The following is a 10,873-nucleotide window of genomic DNA, read 5'->3' as shown; positions in this document are numbered from 1 at the left end:
AGGAGACTCTGTTATCCCCCAACAACCTGGTCCACACCAACAGCCGTTTGTACATTGGACAGTTATTTAAAAGTTGACTGGGAGAGGATGTCAGAGTCTCCACCGCGCTGTCACTGTGAAACAGGAAGTGGTGGTAGGGCTAAGTCACTCGTGGATGTCAGTCAGCGATAAGCATCACAGAAACGCCTATAAATATATTTCACTGTGAAAATGTAATTCAAAACCAATGGACTGTCTTACCAGACACGTTCATCACTGATCGCTGCAGTAGTATAAAGACTCACACGTTGCCACCCACCAGAGGACTTCAAGAACAGGACTGTGGAAGGGACTGTTACATTTTTCTCATCCTCTGTGGCATGAAGTCCAGACTAGCAAGACTGAGCTAAGTGGTGATCTGTCTGGTGAATCCAGAGGGCCTCCACCCAATAACAGATTTGGGCATTTCCTGGCAGGTGACATTTTTCACCTCCTACCCAGGTATTGTCTCGAGACTGGTTTGGCTGAGCTCCTGAGAGCAGAGGTAAATTGGGAGAATTCCATGCACTGCCTGGGAGCAATGGACTTTCCCTGAAATTCATCTACAGCAGTCCTGAAAGTGCTAGGAGGGCTATGGACTGCATCCTGTGATGGGTGTTTGTGGCTGTTGAAAGCCAAAAGGCAGTGTTATCCCTCCCTCCGGGAGACTAAGATGCTAAGCCCGCTGAAGAGCGGACCTGGACCTTACTCCAGACCTTGATTGTTAATGACCTCGCCCATTACCGCTCAGCCTCAAAGCTTCCGTTTAGTGGACAGTTCAAAGCATGGCCTGATGACAATCAAACCAGGCGACAGTCTTCAGTATGTTAGGGGCCCTTATAAAGTGGATGGTGACCAAGTGTTCTCTGTGCCTACCAGCAGTAAGACAAGAAATAATCATTATCCACAGCAAGGCGGGTTGAGATTAGATATTGGGGAAAGCTTGCTAAATTAAAGGGTACGTACGTAGTGGAATCAGGCTTCCAAAGGAATCCCCATCACTGGAGGTTTTAAGACCAAATTGGACAAACACCTCTCAGGGATGGCTGAGGTATACTCAGTCCTGTGTTAGAGAGACGGGCTCAATGACCTTTTGGAGTTCCTTCTAGCTATACAGTTCTATGAGTGTATGGCAGCTCAGAGTTCACCTGCATTTCTCTGTTCTTTGCATCAGTCAGATCCCTGCCACGCTGATTTCAGACCTGGCTAGGGCGGGGCGGTATCCCTATGTGATGCTCTGCTTCCTCCAGTCACGGGACAAAAGTCAGCAGTCTGGCAGGAGTGGGCAGGATTGTCGTTTCATGGCCACGCTCCTCCTAGCAGTTTTTTTTTTGGGGGGGGGGTCTGTTTAGATGCCACCTCACAGGGCTGGATTTCTCACCAGGCACAGTGAGCACAGGCCTGTGGGCAGCAGTGGTTTGGGGCTACCTTACCTATCTCAGTGGTTTGAGCATTGGCTGGCTAAACCCAGGGTTGTGAGTTCAATCCTTGTAAAGGCCATTTGGGGCAAAAATTTGTTGGGGAGGATGGTACTTGGGACTGAACTTGATGACCTTTCAAGGTCCCTTCCAGCTCTAGGAGATAGGCAATCTCCATTAATTTATAAACTGCATGCAACACAAAGATCAACCGTAGGTGGGGAGGCTGCAAATTCTGTGCCTAGGGGAGCGTCAGGTGTAAATCTGGCCTGGCTGGTGTGCTCCATCCCACCTCCTCCCCAGCGGGTATGTGAGAGGCCTGGGGCTGCAGAGCCATCTGCCTGCCAGTCACACTCAGCTCAATGCCGGCTTTGTACCAGATGGAGACAGTGCTTGGCCCCTGCCTAAGGCCCTGCCCACTGATGTGGATGGGAGCTGGGTTGGGCCCTTTGAGCAGCTGTTTTGGTGGGCATTGGAAGGCAAGCCCCAGCAGTGCCTGGTTGGTTAGTGCGAGGGGCCTCTCAGCTGAAGTCCTGCTGAGATTTCTATGTCCCCAAAATTTTCATTAGGTCTCCCTGCTTCGTCTTCGTCCAATGAAAACCAAGCTGCACATCAGTGGCTTGACTTCATGGGCATGGGCAGTGGGTGAATGTAAGGCTGGGGGAGACAACTGCCCAGCCCTGCCCCTTGTGCCAAGACCCCACCCCCACCCCAGGGGCGAGCCTTCAGGCCCTCAGGGGAGCCTCCCCGGGCGCAGGAGCCATGCTGAAGCGGGAGGCGTTCTGGGGGTGATTGTGGGTGGGGCCAGTCACTGCTCTTATACCGGCTGCCCATTCTTGACTTACCTGAACCACGTCCTTTCCAGCTGCCTTCTCCGTTGGGCTTCCCAGCCCCAGCAGGGTACTTGCTCGCTTGTCTCCCTTCAAGAGGAGAACCCAGTGACTCTCGGACGCACCGCTCCTGCTCTGGGGACTGAAGCTGGGTCTCCCGCATTCGGCCGAGGGCTCTAACCACTGTGCACCGCTGGCAGCCCGTTTGCATCGAGTGGGTGCCCCTTCACAGGCCACCAAGCAGAGCTAAGTGCTGCCCTTTGCCTGGACTAACCACCCACATCCAAGAGAGGAGCAGGGGTGAGTGCACATCTCTGACTGGCATCTTCTATGGGCTGGCTTAGGCAGCTCCCTGCTAAATACGTTGGCTTTTGTAGACTCGTTCATAGGCTCCTCTCTCTCCCCACATTCATTGTACGTGGGGCCAAGATACCTAACCTGGCTTTGTGGATCTCCGTGTTCCTGGATTGTCTAGGTGCCACGACTCCCAATGTTGCAGTGCCCATGTGCCGTTGAGGATCACACCCCTACGTGCCTAAGTCACTTTTAACAATGGGGAGGTGGCCACCTCATTCACTTAGGCCTCAGCGCTGAGCAGAGCAATGCCTCGGTATCTGGGAAAATCTGAAACAAAAGACAGGACTATGTAGCACTTTAAAGACTAACAAGATGGTTTATTAGGTGATGAGCTTTCGTGGGCCTGACCCACTTCCTCAGATCAATTTGTGGAAGAAAATTGGCACGACCATATATACCAAAGGGATACAATCAAAAAAATTAACACATGTGAAATTGACAAATCACATTTTGGAATGGGGTGGGGGAAGGTGAGGGGGGAAAGTTAGTGTCTGTGAGGTAATGACATTAGGGGTGATAATTGGGGAAGCTATCTTTGTAATGGTAGCTTCCTCAATTATCTTTGTAAATATAGCTTCCCCAATTATCACCCCTAATGTCATTACCTCACAGACACTAATCTTCCCCCCAACCCCCACTCTGTTCTAAAATTTGATTTGTCAGTTTCATATGTCTTCATTTTTTTGATTGTATCACTTAGGCTGTGCCAATTTTCTTCCACAAATTGATCTGAGGAAGTGGGTCTGGCCGAAAGCTCATCACCTAATAAACCATCTTGTTAGTCTTTAAAGTGCTACATAGTTCTGTCTTTTGTTTCAGCCACGCCAGACTAACACAGCTGCATCTCTATCACTATTCTGAAAATCTGGGCTTTCTTGGCCTCTTTGTATCTCAGTTTCCCCATCTCCAAATGAAGGGTGATCACAGAGCGTTCACCAATTGGCTGTGTCAAGGGTTAATCTGTCAAGCTCTGTCAGTGAGCTCCTCAGAGAACCTGTGCTCTTGAAAAGCAGAGAACACGTAATTCACCATCAAAATCTGCACCCACTTCACAGCCATGATCCGTGGCCTGTTTGCACTTTTACAATATCTACCAGGGAAGTGTCTGGATCCTAGGGATATTTAGGTTGGACATTAGGCAAAACTTCCTGTCAGGGAGGTTAAACACTGGAATAAGTTGCCTTGGGAGATTGTGGAATCTCCATCACTGGAGATATTGACGAGCAGACTAGACAGACACAAGTCAGGGATGATCTATTCTAGACAGTGATTGGTCCTGCCGTGGGGGCAGGGGACTGGACTCGATGATTCTCGAGGTCCCTCCAGTTCTAGGATTCTATGGTTCTATGATAATAAATATAGACGTTTACCACTAGATGTCCTCTCTAACCTGCAAATCTTGTCTGGGCCAAGGAATCGGCTTAAGGGCTGAGAATGAAACCTAAGTAAGTGGAACAGATGGTCTAGTAGCTCCTGTTTTATGAATGGAGGCTGTCTTTGGGTGACATCACTGCGTCTTGGCTCCACCCCTATCTACTGCCTCCTTGTACATTTCAGGTGCTTCTGCTTTGCCAGGGGCGAATGCACCGAGGCGGCAGAGCTTGAAACAGGCGAGCAACATAAGCAGCCAGCGTGCTGGTCAAAGGACCGCCGGTCACCATCTAGAAGAGTCAACAACGCCTCGAGGTGGTGAGTAGCAGAGTCTTACTGAAGTGCTCCCGGAATAGCGTTGCCGTTTTTGCTCCCTGTGGGACCAAAATAGCGTTTCCATTTACACTGGGGCAGATCCAGCGTAATTCCCCCAAAGCCAGTGGAGTTATATCTGGGTTAGCCTGCTGTAACTGAGCGCACAGCTGGCCCCTGCATCTGTAAAACCGTTTCTGACTGTGATTTATCCCTTCCTAGCTCGCAAAGTAAACAGGGATTATTCTCTCACTCCTGTTCCATCGTATAGGAGTGGGGAGTCTCTGGTAAGCCTGTTGCTCATCACTCTTGTGCCACTCATGCCTTACTTTGGGTTCAGCGGGTTTTGTTCCCAGGCTAAGACTTTGTATATTCCATGCTGGCAATTTCTGTGGCTTCTTTACGCTGGCTATTTAATTTCCCACCAGTAAATCTTGAGAATCTGAAATTAGTTCATTTCAATGGAAGGACTGTTCCACTGGCTACTCTGTTAGATCTTCCCTCCTCCCCCCCCCCCAAAAAAAAACAACTTAAATAAATCTTTTGTTTTCCATTTAACTTTCTCAGGAAGCACTAATGTTTAAACAAAAAAAAAAATTACTGCTACGCCCTCGGAAGGAGTTAAACCCTCACCAGGGCAAAGTTCTGCTCCTTTAAACCAGCTGTCCTATCTCCCTCTCTGCAACCCCTCACCTCCCAGAACCTCAGGAGATGCCAGTCGCAGGCAGAAAAGAAACAGACCCTGGGAACTGTAAAGAGCTCCCTGAAAGAATCATTTCACTCGGGCTCCTTCTGTTTCGAAATACGTCAGAACTTGGGTTATTGATGACCGGGGAGCCTCGGCAGACCCAGCCAACCCTCCTGCCGTAGGGGAGCGATGCTTCCACAGTGAGGTTTTGTAGCATTTCACTTGACTGGACCGATGCAATAATAACGAATACATATCTAAAGGCCAGTTGTTGTTGTGATAGACGAGAAGATTTACCCGGCGTTGTTCGGGTCCTTAACTCAATTCTTTTTTGTTTTTCTGTGTTTAAATCGCCGCTCGGGGCTGGGGCAGGGGAGGAGCGGTTCAGGATGCAAGTGGCCCGGGGGAGAGAGGATTACCAGCCCTCTGTCACCGTAGCAGCTTGGGGCCTGGTGAGAAGCACCCCTCTGTGGCCGCTGCAGCTGCTGCAGGCACAGCTGGGGGAGGGGTGCATGTCCCCCAGCTGGGGCAGATCCAGGTTCCTCTGACCCCCCCCCCCCCCCCGTCAGATTGAGAAATGCAGCAAATTGTGCAACGTCCCCTCACTCCTTAATGGAGGGAACAGCTAGCAGTGTTCCCGTAGGAGTGTGTTGGGGGGTGTGGCCCCCTCGCCCTTCCTAAAGGGGGGAGGTCTGGGGGGTGCCTGGGGGAGGCCTGGGGGGTGGGAGACTCAAGGCTGGGGCAGTCCTGGACCGGGGGGCGTGTTCCCACCCACCCCTTTCACCTGCCTGGCAATTCTGTCTCTTTTCTGTATGGTTCTATGCGTCGCCATATGCATGGGGGGAGCTTCAAAGCCCCCACCTTTGCACAACCAACCCCCGATCTTGCTTTAAGTTCTGCCAAGAGGAAGCTGCCTACCAAATTTGGCAGTCCTAGCTTTTACTGTTTCTGAGACGTTCTTGAAGAAACGGATAGTCCAGGGGTGGACAATAATTTTAGAGGGGGGGGCATGTCACAAATTTTTGAAGTGGCCCTGGGCTGCCCCAGAAGGGGCGGGGCCTGTGGCGCATGGGGAAGGGCCAGAACAGTGCTGCCCCACCCGCAGACTCTGATTGGCCTGGAGGTGGGAGAGTGCTGCCCCACCCCCGACAGAGAACCTCCAGCTGTTCGGAACAGCTGGTGATTCCCTCTAGGTGCCCACGCCCCTGGCGGGGGAGGAGACTTCGCGCACTCTCCCTGCCTCTCAGTCAATCAGGGTCTGGGGGCGGGGGAGCACGCAGAGTCTCTTGCTCCCTGCCCCCGCCCTGCAAGGGCGCATGGTGCTAAGAGTGAACCGCCAGCTGGACAGGGGGTGGAGACTTTGTGTGTGCCCCTGGTCCCAGGCGCTGATTGGCTTGGGGGCGGGGGCGTGGCAGGCAGGGACGGCCTGAGGCGGGCTGCGGCAGCTGGCGCCCCAGGCGGAACGCGCGATCGGTGCCCCATTGAAGGCAGTGATGTCATCACGGGGTGCCTCAGGTGCCCCATTGAAGGCAGCGCCCTAGGCGATGGCCCAGTCGGCCTATACTCATGGGCCGCCCCTGGCGACAGGGCAGCCACAGGCCGGATCAACCCGCTTGGCAGGCAGGATCCAGCCCGCGGAGGCTCTCTTGCTCACCCCTGGGACAGACAGACGGACGCGCTTGCTCACAAACTCTCAGATACGTAGTAGCTAGAAAAGGATCCCGAAGCAGCCTGCAAATGTAAACTATGCACGCCGAGATTACTTTGCCCACTCCTCACGTGACATCCCCTGGGGGGTGGAGAACTGCAGAGGCCTAGCCATGGTCTATAGCAGTGCTACCCGGCCATCTGGGACAGTGTTCAACAGATACCGTGTCGATTGGAAACTGCAGGGGGTTGTCAGTCGGCAGCCAGGAGACTTCGGTTGTTGGATTGATCTCTCTCGGGGTTGTACCCCTGCATGGGGATGCGGCTGGAGTCTAGTGAGCTGCCAGGGAGTGGCATGGAATCCTTGTTGGGCTAGGGACCAGCATAGCCTGGTTGCCAGCCTACAGTCCGGAGAGGGCATGCTCCTATGGCCCAGAAATAGGGTTGCCAGGTGTCCGGGATTCAACCGGACAGTCCGGTATTTGGGCCCTCTGCTTGGTAAAAAAATTCAGAAAATACCAGACATGTGGAGCCGTAGCTGGACTCCTCGTGCTTCGCCGGTACCGTGCGTGGGACAGGCAGTGCCCTGGGATCTGCATGTGCCCGGGTCAGTCCCACTCCCTGCCAGCCGATTCTCTCCCCGCCAGTTCCCACCCCTCTGGCCAGCCCCGCTCCCCCCGACCCCTCCCGGCCAGCCCTGCTTCCTGCCAGCTGGTTCTCCTCCTCCTGATCTCCTCAGGCCAGCCCCGCTCCCCCCGACCCCTCCCGGCCAGCCCTGCTTCCTGCCAGCTGGTTCTCCTCCTCCTGATCTCCTCAGGCCAGCCCTGCTGCCCCCGGATCCTCCCCCCGACCAGCCCTGCTTCCTGCTGGCCACCCCCCCATTTCTCCCAGCCAGCCACGCTGCCCCCGACCTCCCCAACCAGCCCTGCTTCCCGTCCCCCCCTCGTCCTGGCCAGCCCCGCTCCCCTCCCGGCTGGTCCCTTCCCCCCACCCATCACGTGTGTCCGGTATTTTTTCTGAAGCTACGGGGTAGCCCTACACAGACAGTTCATACCCAACCCAGAGTTCATAAACCCGGCGGGTGTGGTAGTCCTCATGGGTCAGTGCCCTCCTCGGCTCTCCAGGCAAAGAGAGAAGCGGGGGGAGAGGGGCCGGTGTGTCCCGGTTGTAGGGCTTTGCTGGTTTTCTGTAGCTGTTCCTCGCTGAGCTACCTCAGCACGACCCTCCCAGAGACGCCGGAGGCGGGGAGCGTGGCCGGCCGGGATTATCCACTCGGTTAGAAACACTGGGCCAGGCACCCTCCCTTCCAGCCTCGCCTCCGTGACACCCTCTGCAGCGTGTTTACTGCGGGAAGGGTGATTTATTGCCCATCTTGGCTACTGCCCCACGGGAGCCGCTTCTTCCCCTGGGAACAGCCCCTGCCACACCAGAGGGAGGGCCTCTCCAGGGAGTGCAGAGCGGTTCCCGCGGCCACAGAACCTGGCCCCCAGGCCCAGACCTGGGGCTGAAACAGCAGCCAGGCAAAGCCCCGCAGGGGGATCCACGTCCCAGCTGGCCCTGGGCAGGCTTTTAAACTAGGTGGGGGAGGGAGAAGAGAGGAGGCAGGCGCTCCTTCCCCTCAGGCCTGCGTCCCGGACCGCTCCCTGCGGGGGTCCTCGCTACCTGCTGTGCGGAGCTCCTGCGAGGCAGCCCCGGGGGGACCGGGCGCTGGCTCTGTCCCAGGAATCCAGGCCTAGCCCTGAGCCCTTTCCACAGGCCTGGCCAGCGTCCCTGCCCCTCCTCCACAGCAAGGCAATGGGGCTGGGCAGGGGGGGCAGGTTCTCACTCCAGAGCCCTGTCCAGGGTCAGGCTGCCTCTCAAAACATCCCCCGATCAGAAGGAACGGAGCCTGCGCCCGCCCCCGGCCCCCGGCCAGCGAGGAGCTGGATGGCAGATCAGTACTGTAGCTGCCGTGGCTGCCATCTTGGGGGACACACGAGGAACTCCACTGGGGCCCACAGAGCTAACAGCGGGCTGAGTTCAAGAGCCGGCTCTGTCGCTGGGGGTTGTGGCTGCTCCGTATCCTCCGGGGGGCAGGCAGAGATGAGCACGCTAGCGAGAACAACTAGTGCAGGGCCATCCCCAGGGAGGCGTGGGGCCAAGAGCACCTCACAGTGCCCCAGATGCAGGGCCCGAGGCAAACCCCCCGCCGCAGGCCCTGCCCCTGCCCCACCTCTGTGCCAGGAAGGACAGTTGGGCAGGCGCGGCCAGGGGGTCCCCAAAAGCACAGAACCTGGGGTGGCCACCGATTCGTCCCAGGGACAGCGCACGGCTTTGGTCTAGTCACGTGTCAGCCCAGGATATGGCCTCCCTGAAATAACACGTTTCAACACCACCTGGCATCCTCCACGTTTCCTGGCATCGGCTCCGGCGTGTCGCCTTGCGGGGGCAGAGCTGGCGTCAGAGCCTGGGAGGAAGTCGGAGCTGTCAGCCGGGGAGACAAGGGCTTGGGCTCCGTCTCTCGCTGGGAGCGGGCCGGTGCTGCGTCCGAGCCGCATGTGTAGTGGGTGGCTACCTGCCTGCTGTCACCACGCCCGCACCCGCTTGTGCCTCGCCGCATGCCGTCCTGCACACGCACTCGCCCAGCCCTGCCATAAAGCTGGCCAAGGCTGCACCCTGCCAATCAGCCAGCTCTGGGAGAGCTGGCTCCATTCCCTGCGCTGCCACAGGCACCCATGGGAGCTCGAGGAAACCGGCCGGGGCTGCCTGCCTGGGTGCTGGAGGAGTCGTTCTCAGGTGGCGCAGACCCTCGGACAGAGCTAGCGCACTAAAATCAGCAGCACGGTCATTGAGAAGGGAGCAGCCCCACGGCCCAGCTCAGCTGTGCCCCCCATGCCGTACGCAGGGCTAAAGCACTGGCATGGCCACCCTAGCTGGAAATTACACCTCGAGCCCCAGTGGAGACATCCCTAGTCTCTCCGTCCCCAGCTCTGCTATCACTTGGCGTGGGGGGCAGAGTTAGATACCGGGGCACCCCGATCCTCCAGCACGGGGAGACAGAAGCCCCCCGGAGCCCACGTATACACGCGGCTGTCTGGCCCCCCCACCCGGTGCTGGCTACGCCACTGCTGCTCCAGCAGGTGAGCCGATGTGGCGGAAGTGCTGGGAACCTCCATGCAGACACATCGCTCCCCCCTGCCAGCTTCAAGTGGGTTTGGCTGAGGTGCTGGCAAACGGCCGGGCCGTGGGAGCTCTCTGGGCTGCAGGCAGACAGTGCCGCCCAAAGAGCAGCTGGGCCACACGGGGAGCAAGAGAGGCAGAGCAGCTCCAGGAGCCTGAGGGAGCACAGGGCCGTACTGGGATCCTGGGGACTCCTCCAGCACCTGCCATCAAAGCCAGGCTGTAATGGCAGAGCCTTTCTGGCTGACAGCAGCCTCCGCCAGTGGGGCAGGAGCCCCCGCCGCTCATTAAAGCATTCCCTCTGCCAGAGTCCCCCAGGCTTCTTTGCCTCCAGTTAGAGCAGGTGGCAGGGAGCCAGCAGGGAGGAGCAGGGAGCCGGCACAGAGCAGGCTTGGAGGAGCTGGGTGCCAGCAGGGAGGGACTTGGAGCCAGCAGGGAGCGGGTAGGGCAGGGCTGGGAGCCAGCAGGGAGCCAGCAGTGAGCGGGCAGGGAGCCGGCAGGGAGGGGCAGGTTGCGGGCAGGAAGGGGCAGGGAGCCAGCAGAAAGCAGGCAGGGAGCATGCAGGGAGCCAGGAGGGAGGGGCAGGGAGCCACCAGGGAGCAGTCAGGGAGGGGCAGGGAGCCAGTAGGGAGGGGCAGGGAGCCATCATGGAGTGGGCAGGGAGCCGGCAGGGAGGGGAAGGGAGCCAGCAGATAGCGGGCAGGGAGGTGGAGGGAGCCAGCAGTGAGTGGGCAGGGAGCCATCAGGGAGCAGGCAGGGAGGGGCAGGGAGCCAGGAGGGAGGGGCAAGGAGCCGACAGGGAGCCAGGAGGGAGGGGCAGGGAGCCGACAGGGAGCAGGCAGGGAGGGGCAGGGAGCCAGGAGGGAGGGGCAGGGAGCAGGCAGGGAGGGGCAGGGAGCCAGGAGGGAGGGGCAGGGAGCAGACAGGGAGCCAGGAGGGCGGGGCAGGGAGCCGACAGGGAGCAGGCAGGGAGGGGCAGGGAGCCAACAGGGAGCCAGGAGGGAGGGGCAGGGAGCAGGCAGGGAGCAAGCCTCCTGGGGATGAAAAGCAAGATGTGCAGAGCTGGGATGGGG

At 57.6% G+C, this 10,873-nt stretch overlaps 1 protein-coding gene across 2 annotated transcripts in view; it reads left to right on the top strand.

Moving 5' to 3' along the window:
- The first annotated feature begins 4,155 nt into the window (after positions 1–4,155).
- The window catches only part of LOC142830966 (semaphorin-3D-like), a 37,355-nt gene continuing 30,637 nt past the window's right edge, over positions 4,156–10,873 (top strand). For both annotated transcript variants that reach the window (XM_075939468.1, XM_075939469.1), the window contains exon 1: positions 4,156–4,312. The gene's annotated coding sequence lies outside the window, so the exon portion shown is untranslated. The remainder of the gene's footprint in view (positions 4,313–10,873) is intronic.

The sequence above is a fragment of the Pelodiscus sinensis genome, chromosome 11 (assembly GCF_049634645.1).
Source record: "Pelodiscus sinensis isolate JC-2024 chromosome 11, ASM4963464v1, whole genome shotgun sequence".
Lineage (NCBI taxonomy): Eukaryota > Metazoa > Chordata > Testudines > Trionychidae > Pelodiscus > Pelodiscus sinensis.
Note: the sequence above shows the minus strand (reverse complement) of the source record. Positions and strands in the feature narration are given on the sequence as shown.